A 16,891-nucleotide genomic window follows, 5' to 3' on the forward strand; every position below is an offset into this window, starting at 1 on the left:
AATATCTGCCCACTGAGATCTGTTTACCTGGCTATCTTAGATGCTGCTGCACCCTGCTTGCACTATTGACACTCCTTTATTTGGTGGTATTGGAATTTGAACTTAGGGTCTGTCAAGCCCTCTACCACTTGAACCACACATTCCAATTATTTTTTTTCTCCTAGAATTCTCAGTCTTGTGCTTTTGTATTGTGGGTCCTGTGCATAAACGTACCTATGCCTACTGTGTAGTGAGGATTACAGGTTTTACTACAATGCCCAGCTTACTGGTTGAGTTGGAGGTCTGCCAAGTTGTTGGGGTTCTAGGTATGTGCCACCAGAAAGTTCTTTCTTTTTTTTTGGGTCCGGTCGTGGGACCTGAACTCTGGGCCTGGGCGCTGTCCCTCAGCTCTTCAGCTCGAGGCTAGCGCTCTACCACTTGAGCCATAGCGCCACTTCCGGCTTTTTTCTTTTTGCTTATGTGGTGCTGAGGAATCGAACCCAGGGCCTCAGGAATGCAAAGCAAGCACTCTACCACTGAGCCAACTTCCCAGCCCAGAAAGTTCTTTCTTTAAGCCCCATCTCAAATGGAAAACACTGAGCATAGTGGTGTACTCCTGTCATCCCAGCTAAAATGGGATTGAGATCCAAACCAACCTGTGCAAAAAATGAGAACCTATCTCAAAAATGACCAGAGTAGAGCCAGTTGTTAGTGGCTTGTAGCTGAGGAGGCCAAGATGTGGGTCATGGTTCGAAGCCAGCCTGGGCAGGAAAGTTTGTGAGAATCATCTAATTAACCATGAAAATGCCAAAGATGGAGCAGTGACCCAAGAGTAGACCAGTGGGGCCCTCAGTTCAAACACAAGTAAAAAGTGCTGAGGATCTGATTCAAGCAGAAGGGTGCCTGCCTATTGAGGACAAAGCCCTGTGCTCTGCCAAAACAGATTTTCTTTTTCATTTAAGTTGACTTAGGAAATAGAGAAATATCCTATCATTTTAAGAATACCACTGTCCAAGAAGGAATTTGGGTTTAGTAGCCTGGGAAATAAGTGTGTTGAACACTTTTTACACTCCTGTACTGTCATGTACTATGATGCTTAGAATCTAAATGTTGCTAGGTCTCCCTTTTTTAATTGTATATATCAAATGTTTGTAGGTAACTAGCCTACTGCTCTACAATAGCTGGGAAACTTAAAGTCCTATGCATTTGAGATTCTAGAAACACTCAAACCTCACCCCTTGTGTCTCTAGGGTCTTGTGAAGCTACAGTTCTACTTGTAGAAAGAAAGACAACAAGATAAATTTAAATAGTGATAAGCTGTGAAGAAAGTACAATGTGCCAGGGCCCCCAGTCTTTAGCATGGTTAGGGAATGTCACCATAGAGCTGAGAAAAAAAAATGGAGGAAGCAGCCCTGGGGAAACTTGGGAGTGCATTCCTTGCAGTAGAAATTGCAGTACAAAAGGACCTGAGATGGAGACCAGCCATCTGAGGTGCTTGAGGTAGAGGTGTCAGCTGTCATTCCAGTGACCTTGAGGCTCAGGCTAGAAGTTTGACTTCTTTACATTCCAAGGTGAAAAAGGTATTGAGGGTTTTAAGGTGGGAGGTAGAAGTGAGACTACATTTGCATTTTTTGCAAGTACCAAACTCATGAATGTCGTGAACTCAGAGCCTGGGCATTGTTCCTGAGCTTTGTTGCTCAAGGGTAGTGCTCTCCACTTGAGCCACAGCTCCACATCTGGCTTTTTTGGTGTTTAATCGGAGATAAGGGTCTCAAAGACTTTTCTGCCTTGGCTTGGCATTGAACTGTGATCCTCAGATCTTAGCCTCCTGAGTAGCTAGGATTACACTGGCACCACGCCTGCATTTGCATTTTTAAAGGCACACTACTGAATCCTTCAGAGAGTAGGTTGAAAGCTTCAGCATAACACTGGCAGTGCCAGCAGGAACTACTTACTATGTTTAATATAGTCAGCCATACTATGCCAGTTGCTTACAGAAGACCAGCTTAGTTCAATCGCCAAATTAATAGGGGGATTTGGTGAGGCAAGATTGCCATGAAAAATTGACCACTTTTTTTTTTAGTCAGTTGAACTCTGGGCCTGGGTGCTGTCCCTCAGCTCAAGGCGAGTGTTCTACCAGTTGAGCCATAGCATCACATCCGGTTTTCTGGTGGTTAATTTGAGATAAGAGTCTCACGGACGTTCCTGCCTAGTCTGGCTTTGAACTGCAATCCTCAAATCTCATCCTCCTGAGTAGCTAGGATTACAGGCGTGAGCCACCTGTGCCCCACTAAAAGTTGAAGTTTTTTTGTGTTTTGCCAGTTATGGGGCCTGAACTCTGGGCCTAGGCATTGTCCCTCAGCTCTTCAGCTCAAGGCTAGCACTCTACCACTTGAGCCACAGCGCCACTTCTTGCTTTTTCTGCCTATGTGGTGCTGAGGAATCGAACCCAGGCCCTCATGCACGCAAGACAAGCACTCTACCACTGAGCCACCTTCCCAGCCAAAGTTGAAGTTTTTTAAGCGACAGATCTGTGGCCATGTGACCACCACAAGCATGGGACATAGGCACTGGAATCCCTTCACTTCTCTGTGAGACTTCTAGAAATATCTCTCTCTCACGTGGTCTTCCCTCCACACCTCCTATCTTGTTTAGTGTGCACCATGCATTTCCAATGGTTTTCATTTTTATTTTTACTATTGAGTGGTTTTCTTCAGAAAGAGGATGATCTTTGAATAATATAAAGCAAAGCTGGGTGTGGTGATGGGTGTTTGTAATCCTGGCTACAACATAGACTGGTAGGAAGAGCACAGGGTGATACTGGCAGCCAATAAGCTGAAGACCATATAAAAATAATTGCAAAAAGGCATGCCTAGCAAGTACAAGACCCTTAATTCAACCCTGAGTATTGCCAACATATCCCCCCAAAACAAAATCAGATCATATCCCTTAACACCCAAGAAAACACAGTGTTGTAAGCTCTAGAAACCATTGTGTGAATTATCAGCTCCTGCTCACATTGCTTAAGTTGTCCTTAGCTTACTCATTTCCCTTGCTCACGTCACTTCCAGGCACCTCATTCATTCATAGCATCAAACTTGCCGATCACTCCATTGCCTTAGGGCCTGGCTCTATCCTTGCCCCTCCCCTCCATCAACATAACTGCTTCATAGGTCACCTGGGTGAACCCTAGCCTGACCTCTAACATCCTCAAAGTCACTTTGCATTCATGACCTCATTTATTTTCCTCATTAGTCCCTAGCACTGTCAAGCCTCCAAGCAGCCTTAAGTTAGCAACACCTACACCTGAGATTGGACTTGACCACTCTGCCACAGAGTTGCCCAAAGAAGCAAGGCCAAGTGGACATAGATTATGACTTAGCTTGACCAAGAAAAACATGCTGGTAGCTCCCTGTATCCCTGATCCCATGGGGGAGTCAGTTCTGGATTCGAGCTAAATTATTTTATGGCCTGCAGCTGTATCCTAAATGGGGTGGCAAGGTCAGGCAGGTGGCTAAGACACCCTCCTGGCAGCCCCCACAAGATAGAGATGTGGGTGACAAACGGCCTTGGGACAGCTCCTCACAACACTGCTTATGTTACAGTGTTCCGGGAGGATCACAAGGCATTCCTCCAAGACAGGTCAGGCTGCAGTTGACCTTGTCTACTAGGCTTATGTGGAAACATCTGTAGCACATCCTCCCATACACTTTAAATCATTTTGAGATTACTCAGAATGCGTAGCACAACGTGAATGCTACGCAAACAGCTATTACACTTACTGTTTGGGGAATAATAAAAACTGCATGCTCAATACACACGCAATTTTTTTCAAAAGTTTTAATCTTGGCAGAACCTAGACTTAGAGACGGCAGACTGTACTTTTCAGGTTGAGGAAAAAAAACTAACCAGGCACCAGTGGCTCAGGCCTTTAATCCTAGCTACTTAGCAGGCTGAGATCTGAGGATTATGGTTCAAAGCCAGCTTAGGCGGGAAAGTTTGTGACATTCTTATCTCCAATTAACGAGCAAAAAAGCAGGAAGACCTTGAGTTTAAGCCCCAGTACCAGCACACAAAAAAAGATAGCTAATGTTTATTGAACTATGCAATGAAACTACCCTAAGCACTTTTGAAGCCTTATTCCCCTATATGGAGGTTGATTTTGGTTTTGTGATTATTTCAACTTCACAGAAAAATGTGCAGGTCCAGAGAGTCTGCATAATTTATCCAGATCATGGAACTAGTGTCAGATAAAACATGACAGTTAGTTTTTTGTTTTTGTTTTTGCTGGTCCTGGGGCTTGAACTCTGGGCCTGGGTGCTGTCCCAGAGCTTCTTTTGCTTAAGGTGCACTTTCTACTACTTGAGCCCCAGCACTACTTTTCACTTTTTTGAGTAGTTTATTGGAGATAAGAGTTTTACCGACTTTGCTGCCCCGGCTTGGCTTTGAACCACGGTCCTCAGATTACCAGGCATAAGCCACTGGTGCCCAGCTCAGAGTGTAACATTTTTATCCTACCATTTGCCCTCTTAATTCATTGCCACTTAACCTGTAGTGGCCAGCTCTTGTGTAGAAGCAAATCTACTGATAAGAGAGGAAAGTATGAAGCTCAGTGAAGGCAATAATTCCAAATGCCTTGATTGTGAACCACAGCCTTTTAAGGTCACAGCTATGTCTTTTTTTTTTTGTTCTTCCGATCATGGAGCCTGATCTCTGGGCCTGGGCGCTGTCCCTCAGCTCTTCAGCTCAAGGCTAGCGCTCTACCACTTGAGCCACAGCGCCACTTCTGGCTTTTTCTGCTTATGTGGTGCTGAGGAATGGAACCCAGGGCCTTATGCATGCAAGGCAAGTGCTCTACCACTGAGCCACCTTCACAGCCCCCACAGTTAATGTCTTTAAGAAGGTAAGCAGACGTTCTCTGACAGTGGGCAGTGTTTTCAAATACGTGCTGTTTCTCTGATGTACTCTTCAGATTTTTCTGCTAGCAGCTTCAGACCAAATAACTTTCTAGCATGAAGGATTATGTGTGCTCTTTGCCACTTTTAAATATGAATTTTATAGACACTTCAAACCACTTGAAAGAGTAATGATGTTTTAATGGGTTTTCATTATTATTTGTAACTTCAAGCATTACTGATAAACCGTCAAATTAAATTTCAACTTTTCTCTTTATTCAAAATGGGAGCACTGTATAATGGGCTTCCTCATTATGATTCATAACTGAAAGTGACTTTCAAACTTGGTAGCTTTTCAGTAGGACTCCTTTTCCTAACGTGGTTTTTCTACTCTATTAGCTAGGATGCTATTTGAGAGCTGCGAAATGAGAAGTTCAGTTTGATTGCACATGGCTTATTCTGCCCTGCAACTTCTCGTCACGCACCTTTCATCATCTCCTGTGCCCTTTTCTCATTTCCCTCATCTTGTTTTCAGCTCTCCCCCCCCCCCACCTTTTGACAACACAAGATATCACAGGTTCATCTTGTATTTTCTTGAGCCACAGCACCACTTCTGGCTTATTTTTCCTGCTCATGTGGTGCTGAGGAATCAAACCCAGGGCCTCAGGCATGCAAGGCAAGTGCTCTACCACTGAGCCACCTTCCCAGCCCCATCTTGTATTTTCTTGTTGTGTGTGTATCTTGAACTCAGAGCCTAGGCGCTATTCTTGAGCATTTTTGCTCAAGGCTGATATTTCTACTACTTGAGCCACAAATCCATTTCCAGCTTTGCTTTTTGGTGGTTAGAGATAAAGAGTCTCACTGATTTTCCTGCCTGGACTGGCTTTGAACTGTCTTCTTCAGATCTTCACCTCCTACGTAGCTAGGATTATAAGCATGTGCTGCCAGCATCCAGCTTCATCTTGCATTTTTCTTGTGCTGGTCCAGAATCAGCCATTTCTCTTAGAAGCTCTGATTTGTTCATTGGGAAGTGGAATTGGAAATGAGGATCTGGGTGCTAAGTGTGCTTATTACTCCTGGGGTACCATTGCTTTCAGAGCTAGGAAATAAACTCATGTGTACTAACTCATGCCAACACACATTTATATATGTATGTCCATGTCTGTACTCATGTGTGGTAAAATAAACATCAGCCCAAAGCAATGTGTCTAACCCACACTACAGGTTTCATTCTAGCCTTTTTCCTTTATGTTGTGTGTGTACCAGTCCTAGGGCTTGAATTCAGGGCCTGAATGTTGTCCCTGAGCTTCTTTTGCTTAAGATTAGTGCTCTACCACTTGAGTCACAGCACCAGTTCTGGATTTTTTTTGGTGGTTAATTGTAGATTGGTCTCATGGACTTTTCTGCTTGGGCTGGCTTTGAACTGTGATCCTTAGCCTCCTGAGTAGCCAGGATTACAGGCACAAGCCACTGACTGATTCCTGGCTCCTTCTTGTTTTTAACCTCTTCAACAGTGCAAATGGGCTTTTCTTCTCTTCTTTTTTCGACCCCACTTTTTTTTTTCATCAAATTGCTACATATACCAGTAACACATTCACTTGCCAGAGACCGCTGTTTGTCCTAAGCTCTACAGTAGCCAATCAAGACACTTTTTTTTTTCCAAAATCATGTCATTATTGTCCTCTTTATCCCTCTCAGTATGGCTGTGTTGTTTATAGTGCAGTTGGGAAGGGTCTGCATTCCAGTTAGGTCCTTTCTTCCAGAAAGTCTAAGCTCTACTGAAAGGCTTACTCAGAGGTGTTTAGTTCCCTCCTTGTCCTTCTGATTCTGTTCCACTCCTTACATTTTCCACTCTTTTCCCACCCATCCTATGAGTACTATCTTCCTTGTTTTTAACCATAGTTACATTTTCACCCAATGCTCATTGTGTGTGATCTCTTTGCATAGACAACTGTATTCCATGTTTACAGCACCCCCTTGAGGTAGGTGTTATTAATACCTCCATTTTTTTTTTTTAGGTTAAGTTGAGTCTCAGTATAAAGAACTAATTCAAAATTCACATTTGGGGCTGGGAAGGTGACTGAGTAGTGGAGTGCTTGCCTCGTATGCATGAGGCCCTGGGTTCAATTCCTCAGCACTACATAAACAGACAAAGCTGGAGGTGGCTCTGTGGCTTAAGTGGTAGAGCACTAGCCTTGAGCAAAAGAAGTTCAGGACAGTGCTCAGTTCCTGAGTTCAAGCCCCACGACCGACCCCCCAAAAAAGTCACATCTGGTATAAAGCCATTACTCAGACTGGGAGCTTTCTGATCCAAGGGCCCATGTATAACCACTATGTAGTTGGTTCAGGTCTGCCATTAGTTATCTTGGGACCTGTTCAGAGAGAAGCTCAGATAATACTGTGGAGATTTATTTAGTTATTTATTCATTTATTTGTTTTGTTGGTCATAAGCTTGAACTCTGGGCCTGGGCACTGCCCCTGAGCTTTTCTTCTTAAGGTTAGTGCTCTACCACTTTTTTTTTTTGGCGGGGGGAGTCCAGTCGTGGGCTTTAACTCTGGGCCTGGGCGCTGTCCCTCAGCTCTTCAGCTCAAGGCTAGCGCTCTACCACTTGAGCCACAGTGCCATTTCCGGCTTTTTTCTTTTTGCTTATGTGGTGCTGAGGAATCGAACTCAGGGCCTCATGTATGCAAGGCAAATGCTCTACCACTGAGCCACCTTCCCAGCCCCTGCTCTACCACTTTGAGCCACAGCTCTACTTCCTTTTTACTGTTGGTTAATTGGAGATAAGAATCTCGTAGACACATTCTAGTTACCATAAATGAGGGAAAACATATGGGGCCTATGTTTCTTTGGGTCTGGCTTACTTAGCTTAATATAATTTTTGCCAAGTCTCTCCATTTCCTTACAAATGGGGCAATGCTATTCTTTCTGATGGAAGCATAGAATTCCACATGTCCTTGATCTATTTGTCCACTGAGGGGCATCTGGGTTGATTCCATACCTTAGCTATGGTAAATAATGCTGCAGTGAATATGGTTGTGCTGGTGGCTTTAGTGTGGTTTGGTTTGTGATCAATTGGATAAATGCCCAGGAGAAGAATTGGTGGGCAATAGGGAAGCTCTATCTTTACTTCTTTGAGGAACCTCTGTACTGCTTTCCATAGTCTTTGAACAAGTTTACATTGTTAACATCCCTACCAACAGTGCAGTAGCATTCCCTTTGGCCACATACCTACTAGCATCTGTTATTGTTAGTGTTTTTGATAATGGCCATTCTCACTGAGGTGAGGTAGAATCTGAATGTCATTTTGATTTACATTTATTTTATGGCCAGAGATGTTGAACATTTCTTCATGTGTCTATTGGCCATACTTACTTCTTCTGAGAAGTCTCTAAGTCTTTAGTCCATTTATCAATTGTTGTTTCTTTGAAGGTTTATTTTTGGAGTTCTACAAGTAAACCCACTGGATAGTAAAAGACAAAAATACTCTGGGACATGATAAATTGTACAGGTCTTTAGACATTCACCCAGTGAAACCAGAGGAGGATATTCTTAGGAGAGGCTCACAGAGACTCAATAGCTATATGCATATGATCATATAAATATTTCTTGAGGGCTGGGAAGGTGGCTCAGTGGTAGAGCGCGTGCCTTGCATGCTTGAGACCCTGGGTTCGATTCCTCAGCACCCATAAGCAAAAAAAAAGCCAGAAGTGGTGCTGTGGCTCAAGTGGTAGAGGCTAGCCTTGAGCTGAAGAGCTGAGGGGCAGCGCCCAGGCTCAGAGTTCAGGCCCATGACTGGACCCAAAATAAAACAAAACAAAAATATTTCTTGAAATCAACTCCAAGAAACAGAAACAAGAGGTTTTTTTTTTTCTTGGTTGCTGTTTTTGTTTTTGTTTTTTTTTTTTGCTTATGTAGTGCTGAGGAATCGAACCCAGGGCCTCAGGCATGCAAGGCAAGCGCTCTACCACTGAGCCACCTCCCCAGTCCTCTGTTTTTGTTTTCTGTCCTTTGTGTTGAGTTTATAAGTTTATCTGTTTCTGGGAGGGTAAGGGGAAAAGCACAGAAAGGGTGGGACCAAGGATGAACAAATGCAGCAGTGGTACACTATGTTGAAAATGAATTACACAACTTGTGGGAGGGAAAAACTGGGAGATAGTGAGGGAAGGGGTGACACTGTTCAAAAAGGAATGTACTCATTGGGCTGGGAAGGTGGCTCAGTGGTAGAGCGCTTGTCTTGCATGCCTGAGGCCCTGGGTTCGATTCCTCAGCACCACATAAGCAAAAAGAAAAAAAGCCAGAAGTGGTGCGGTGGCTCAAGTGGTAGAGCGCTAGCCTTGAGCTGAAGAGCTGAGGGACAGCGCCCAGGCCCAGAGTTCAGGCCCCATAACCGGACCCCCCCCCAAAAAAAAATGTACTCATTACCTGACTTATGAAACTGTAACCACTCTATGTATCATCTTTATAACAATAATATATATGTATATGTATATTTATATATGTGTGTATGTATATATAAAGAGTTTCACAGACTTTTCTGCCGAGGCTGGCTTTGAACGAGATCCTCAGATCTCACCTTTTTGAGTAGCTAGGATTACAGGTATAAGCCACCAGTGCCCAGCTGCTGTGCAGATGTAAAGTGGAACTGTCAGAAATAGGAGGAGAAGCCAGGAGCATTAAGGAAGACACAACATTTATAAAGACACTTAGGGAAACATTGAGTCAGGTTAAATGTAGAAGAAGGCTAGGAGAATGATTTCAGCTGAAAGGTTTGCGTAGGCAAAGAGATAGGTTAAAAAAATTCCCAGGGCAAAGTGGGAGTACTGGAGAATCATGCCTGTAATCCTTGCTACTCAGGAGGCTGAGATCTGAAGATCATGGTTCAAAGCCAGCATGGGTAGAAAAGTCCCTGTGAGACTCCTCTACAATTAACTACTCAAAAACCGGAAGTGGCACTGTGGCTCAAGTGGTAGAGCGCTAGCCTTGAGCTGAAGAGCTGAGGGACAGTGCCCAGGCCCAGAGTTCAAGCTCCACAACTGTCAAAAACTGCAGGGCAGTGTGGGAAAATGTTATCTGGATATAGAAGAAAGGATATAAAGGAGGATGATAAAGCCAGATCGGCAGTCATCTTAAGGGTGTTTCTTTAAACTTCTCAGTCACATGGCCCAGCTGAAACAGACGGACTGGATCACTTTGATCCACTGTCCCAGTATATTGTGAAGGACTCATGATTTCAATCCCACTGCTCTTCTGCCCACAGTGCCTGCTTCATTTTAAAGGCTGGCCCTGCGGCTATGGGTGTAGCTCAAGTAATGGAGCATGTGCTCAGTGGGTGAGAAGCCTTGGCTTGAATCCCCTGTCCCACAGAAAAGAAAAAAAAAAAATCGTCTGGCCCTGGGCTCGGTGCTAGATCACGTGCTAAGCATGAGCAAGGCCCTGGGTAAGAGCCCCAGCACCAGCAAATGCCCAAAAGACAAAGGCTAGTAGTTCTCCTTATGATGAGGTGAGGGCTGCAAGTAGTCATCTCCAGAAAGATCTAGATCAAGTCTCTCTTCCAAGTGATTATCACTAACCCATATCTCAAGTGTCTCTGGTCAGCATAGGCTCCCACAGCCATGTTTTCAACCAGGCAGTGGTTAATTGAGGATGGAACTGCCTTGGACCCCAGCAGACCCACTTCTAGAGCTAAGATCGAAGTCAGTTTCCCTTGGAATGCATTGAACAGCATGATTCGATAAGGAAGGGGAGAAGCAGGGAGTTGGTGTCCCATAGGCAACTGAAAATAGTCTCTGTGGTCTCAAGTGCCCAGAAAGTGAACTTTTGTGCTTGCTCAGCTACAAATGATGATCATAGGAAAACACTTAAGTTGAATAAACCCACAATGACCTGGTGTTTCAGTGAATCTAAGATACTATCAATTTGTATGTACCATTACTTTCTGTACCACTGAGCAGGACAAAGCCTGCCAGGGAAGCTGGGCACTGGTCCGAGTTGGATGGCCTGAAAGCAAGCTCTTGAGAAAGAGGTGAGCATGCAGGGAGCTTGTCGGACAGTGTTCTTGGGTTCAGTACTTCTGGGACAAGGTGAGGTTACAGGTACTGGCGTGGTGGGTGGAGGAGGAATACACAAGGAAGCTGGTTTGCAATCATATCTCAGGAAAGGCCTCAGCCCAGCCTACAGGAACCTCCAAAAGATTTGTCTATAGCCTTCATCAAGACCCTGCACTGCTGAGGAATGAATAGCGTTTACTCACCCTTCCAAACACTTTCCCCACACACACCGCCCATACTCCATATTGGTATGTTGGTAGGTGTGGGCTCTTCTAGGAGGTGTCAATCCTTCAGTTCAGTTAGCTTTCCTGAACAGAAGGTTGGCAACTGATTGAGGGCTATCTCATAGAAATCCATAGAAATCCGAGCTCTCCAGAGTGGGGATCTGGGTACCATGGGTGCTACATCAGGCATTCCCATATCTGACATGTTAAAATGTAAGAAAAAGCATCCTTCTTAGAAGAAAGGAATATTTGGATAATAATGGTCAATCCGAAAGATGGTTACGGCGAGGGTGACCCACGTGGCAGAAAAGTAGCAGCACCTTTTAGCTCGGAGGACTTGTACTTGATGCTTTATCCCTTTGTGCCCTGTTTAATCTTCATTCATAAATATCACCAGAAAAAAAGAAGGTAGAAAAGGAAGGAAGGAGAGAAAGAGACAGAGTGGGGAAGGAAGATAGGAAGGATGGAAGGAAAAAGAGAAGTGGGAAAGGAAAGAAGGAAGGAAGGAAGGGAACCCTCCCTCCTCTCCATTCACCTTTCTTACTGACTTCGTTTTCTGAGAAAGAACCTGTCTATTGATCTGTCTGTCTGTCTGTCTGTCTGTCTGTCAGGGCTTACGTGCTGTCCCTGAACTTCTTTTGCTCAAGGCTAGCACTCTACCACTGGAGCCACAGTTCCACTTCTGGCTTTTTAGTAGTTAACTGGAGATAAAAGTCTCATGGGCTTTCCCACCCGGGTTGCCTTTGAATGGAGATTCTCAGATCTCAGCTTTCTGAGTAGCTAGGATTACACGTGGGAGCCACTGGCAACAGCTTTTTTTTTCTTTTCTTTTTCTTCTTTTAATAAAACTTACAAGTTTTTTTTTTTTTTTCTTTTGGGTCCGGTCGTGGGGCCTGAACTCTGGGCCTTGGCGCTGTCCCTCAGCTCTTCAGCTCAAGGCTAGTGCTCTACCACTTGATCCACAGTGCCACTTCCAGCTTTTTTCTTTTTGCTTATGTGGTGCTGAGGAATCGAACCCAGGGCCTCATGCATGCAAGGCAAGCACTCTACCACTGAGCTACCTTCCCAGCCCTAAAACTTGTAAATTTTTATTTAAAAAAAAACACAAAACGTTCAAGAGCATGGCATTGATGTCTGCTTTGTACCTACTAGAGGCCTTTCTGCTCTACAATATTGTGGAAATATCAAGAATTTTAAAACTCTGGAGTTAACGTACCCAATGAGATATTTTTTGTGTGCCAATACTGGGGCTTGAACTTAAGGCTGGGAGCTCTTGCTCCACTGGTTTCCTTACAGCTGATGCTCTACTGCTTGAGCCCTACCTCCAGTCCAGCATTTTGCTAGCTTTTGGAGATGAATCCTCAAATGTTTTTTCTTGGACTAAATTAAAACTTCATTGTCTGTATTTCAACCTCCTGAATAGCTCAATGAGACTCTTATGTTCTTTATTTGTTGATGTATATCCTTTGAAAATTTGGTAATTCTGTTTTTTTTTTCATTGCTGGGGACCAAACTCAAGGCCTTGCACTTACTAGGCAAGTGCTATTCTACAAGCTAAATAAATCCCCAACCCCTTGAGGATAACTATTATTATCTTATTTTATTTATTCCAGTGGCATCCTAAAGGCTTCTCATCGTTGTGTAGGTCCAGGCATGTGGTGCATACCTATTATTCCAGCTGCTGGGTGGCTAGGGAAGGCAGATCATGAATTTGAGGCCAGACTGGATTATGTAGCAACACTTTTGTTTTTCATCAGTCGTGGGACTTGAACTCGGCCTGAGAACTCTCCCTCAGCTCTGCAGCTCAAGGCTAGTATGCTACCACTTGAGCCACAGCGCCACTTCTGGTTTTCTGGTGGTTTATTGGCGATAAGAGTCTCTTGGACTTTCCTGCTTGGGCTGGCTTTGAGCTGCGATCCTCAGATCTCAGCCTCCTGAGTAACTAGGATTACAGGTGTGAGCCACTGGTCCCCGGCTTATAGCAACACTCTTGTTTCAAAAAAAAAAACAAAAAAAACCAGTTTAGCCAATGACTCACACTTTCCTACTCAGAAGGCTGAGATCTAAGGAACAAGGTTCAAATCCAATCTGGGCAGGAAAGTCTGAGAGACTCTCCTCTAAACTACCATAAAAGCTGGAATTGAGCTGTGATCAAGTAATAGCACACTAGCTGTGAACAAAAGAAGATCAGGAACAATGCCTAGGTCATGAGTTCAATACCTAGGACTGGTGCACGTGCACACACACAAAAACAAATAATATACAACCACAGAAATCATGTTTATGAGTACTATGCAGGAATAGAAGTGAAACTCCAACCCCCCGATGCCATTGACTGCCTTAGTTATTCTAGACACTTTTACCAGTAGCAACTCAAATCCTTACAGCAACCCAGTGCAGGTTGTAATAGTAGTGGGCTAAGTTTCCCCAGCTGCGTGGCCCTAGATAAGCTTTCCTAGATCTCTCTGCCTTTTGTTTTCCATCTGAGAAAACACGGCCTCCACCAGCACCTCCACCTTTCCTGCGGGAGGGGCTTTCCCAGGAGAAAAATGCTCCATGTAAGGCACTTACAACAGAGCTAGGCATGTTATGAGCACTCACCAAATGTCTAGTATTCTCACGTCCCCCACCACCACCAAAAATTGTGAATACTCTGAAAGTTTACACATGACAAAATATAATCAAAATAGGGCAGCACCCGAAGAACATGTAGATGAACTCAGGGCCTGGACGCCGTCCCTGAGCTCTTTTTTTTTTCCCCTTGAGCTCTTTTGATCAAAGCAAGCATTCTACCACTTTGGGCCACTGCCCTACTTCCAGTTTTCTGGTGATTCATTGGAGATAAGAGTCTGACAGACTTTCCTGCCTGGGCTAACTGACTCTGAACTGTGATCTTCAAATCTCAGCCTCCTGAGTAGCCAGGAATACAGGCATGAGCCACCGGTGCCCAGCATGAGAAGACCTTTATAAGCATGATATCAATGGCAGAAACAAAGGCAGAGGAGTGGTAGAGCAGACCAGACAATAAAAAATAAAATCACTGCTGGAGGGCAAAATGTACCACAATGAATACTACATTGAATAAGAGTAGCCTATTTGACAGGCAAGAGATGATGTTATGTACAAAGAAGTTTGAAAATGAAACAAAACACACATCCAAAGTTATTTTCCTAGAAAAATATGCCAAGGCCATGAACAGTTTGATGTGGATATGTTATTAGTGGGGATTCATTGTTCATTCTAAAGAACCAGCTGGCCCAGCCCTGCTGCAAATGTGAGCTGTGGCCTGCTCTGGGGTCCTAACCTTCAGTGCACACAACCTGGACTTCCTCCACACATCATTCTTTTCTGCATTATCCATTGCCTTTTACAAATACAGGTTACTTGCGGTCAGAAAAAAAAAAAAAAGAAGGAAAAAACCCGTTAGACAGGATTAGCCTCTTCAAGGAGAAGTGAAATCAACTTTAATAAAAAAGATAATAAATGACAGGTGCCAGTGGCTCACACCTGTAATCCTAGCTACTCAGGAAGCTGAGATCTGAGGATCACAGTTTAAAGCCAGCTGGGGCAGGAAAGTCTGTGAGACTTTTTTTTTTTTTTTTTTTTTGTCGATCATGGGGCTTGAACTCTTGGCCTGGGGCTGTCCCTCAGCTCTGCAGCTCAAGGCAAGAGCTCTCCCACTTGAGCCACAGAGTCACTTCTGGTTTTCTGGTGGTTTATTGGAGATAAGAGTCTCACAGACTTTCCTGCCTGGGCTAGCTTTAAAATGTGATCCTCAGATCTCAGCCTGAAGAGTAGCTAGGATTATAGGCGTGAACCACTAGTACCCGGCAAGTCTGTGAGACTTTTATCTCCAATTAACCACCAAAAAGTGGAGCTGTGGTCTAAGTGGCACGGTGCCTACCCTAAGCAAAAATGCTGAAAGGACAGTGTCCAGGCCCTGAGTTCAAACCCACGCAGACACAAAAATTAATGGCAAAGCTGAGGATGTAGCTCAGTGATAGAGCACTTGCCTAGATATGCAAATCCCTGGGGTCTATCTCCAATGCTACAAAATGTGAGTGATATTAAATTATGGTATTTGTCACCAGACACTGGTAGCTCATGCCTATAATCATAGCTATGTAGGCTGAGATCAGAGGATCATGGTAAGAAAGTCTGTGAATTTTTTTTCTCAGTTGCAGGGCTTGAACTCAGGGCCTGGGTGTTGTCCCAGAGCCTCTTTGTGCCCAAGGCCAGCGCTCTACCACTTGAGGCACAGCACCACTTCTGGTTTTCTGGTGGTTTATTGGAGATAAGTGTCTCATGGACTTTCCTGCTGGCTTTGAACCACGATCTTCAGATCTCAGCCTCCTGAATAGCTAGAATTATAGGTGTGAGCATCTACAATTAACCACCAGAAAACCAGAAGTGGATCGGTGGCTCAAAGTGGTAAGGTGCCAGCCCTGATCATGAAAGCTCAGGGATAGAGCCCAGGTCAAGCCCCAGGACTAACAACCAAAAGGAAGAAGAAGTGGAAGAAGAGGAAGAAGAAGAAGAGGATGAAGAGGAGGAGGAAGAGGAGGAGGAGGAGGAGGGAAAGAAAATAAAAATAAAAATATTGAATCATAAGAGAAAATTTAAGAATTTAGTTGTGTGTGTGTGTGTGTGTGTGTGTGTGTGTGTGAGAGGCTTAAACTGAGGGCCTAGGTACTGTCCCTGGTCTTTTCTGCTGAAGCCTAGTATTCTACCATTTGAGCTACAGCTCTACATCCAGCTTTTTGGTGCTTTATCGGAGGTGAGTCTCACAGACTTTCCTGCCAAGACTGGCTCTGAACCACAATCTTCAGCTCTCTTGTTCCTGAGTGGCTAGGATTATAGGCATGAGCCACCAGTGCCTGGATTTTTATTTTATTTCATTTTTGTGCCCATACTGGGGTTAGAGCTTTCATGTTGTCACTTAGCTTTTCTTCTTGCTTATGGGTGGTGCTCTACGACTTGAGCCATACTTCCACTTCAGACTTTTTCCTGGTTAAGGGGAGATACAAATCTCGTACATTTGTCTTCCTGACTGCCTTTGAACCACAGTCCTCAGATCTCTGCCTCCTGAGTAGCTAGGATTTACAGGCATGAACCACCAGTGGCCCAGCTAAAGAAAGCAGTGAGAGGGCTGGGAAGGTGGCTCAGTGGTAAAGCGCTTGCCTGGCATGCATGAAGCCCTGGCTTCGATTCCTCAGAACCACATAAGCAGAAAAAGCCAGACGTGGAGCTGTGGCTCAAGTGGTAGAGCGCTAGCCTTGACCTGAATAGCTGAGGGACAGCGCCCAGACCCAGAGTTCAGGCCCCACGACCGACAAAAAAAAAAAAAGTAGTGGGATATTTTCTTCACAGTCTGAAGCTAAAAACAAGAATTTTATTTATTTACTTGTTTATTTTTGTCATAGGGTCTTATTGTAACCTAGGCTGTCTTAGAATTGAGATCCTCCTGTCTCTACCTCCTAAGTACTGGGATTATAGTTGTGAGCTATCATATCCTGTTCTGAAATAAAGACTCTTACTGGGTGTTGGTGCCTCCCACCTATAATCCCAGCTGTTCAGCACAGAGCAAATGTCATGTTTAGTTTTTCTGAACACGGAGTTCACACAGCAGGTTTGGTGGCTTAGTTGTTGCATGTCTCCCAAGGGACTCCAAATGAAGCCCTGGGAACTTGGCCTTGGGAGCCTTCCTCATGTCACTGATGGATGGATGATGTCATTGTGTAC

This window comes from Dipodomys spectabilis, unplaced genomic scaffold (assembly GCF_019054845.1).
Source record: "Dipodomys spectabilis isolate Male_0828 unplaced genomic scaffold, ASM1905484v1 ptg000749l, whole genome shotgun sequence".
In the NCBI taxonomy this organism is placed as follows: domain Eukaryota; kingdom Metazoa; phylum Chordata; class Mammalia; order Rodentia; family Heteromyidae; genus Dipodomys; species Dipodomys spectabilis.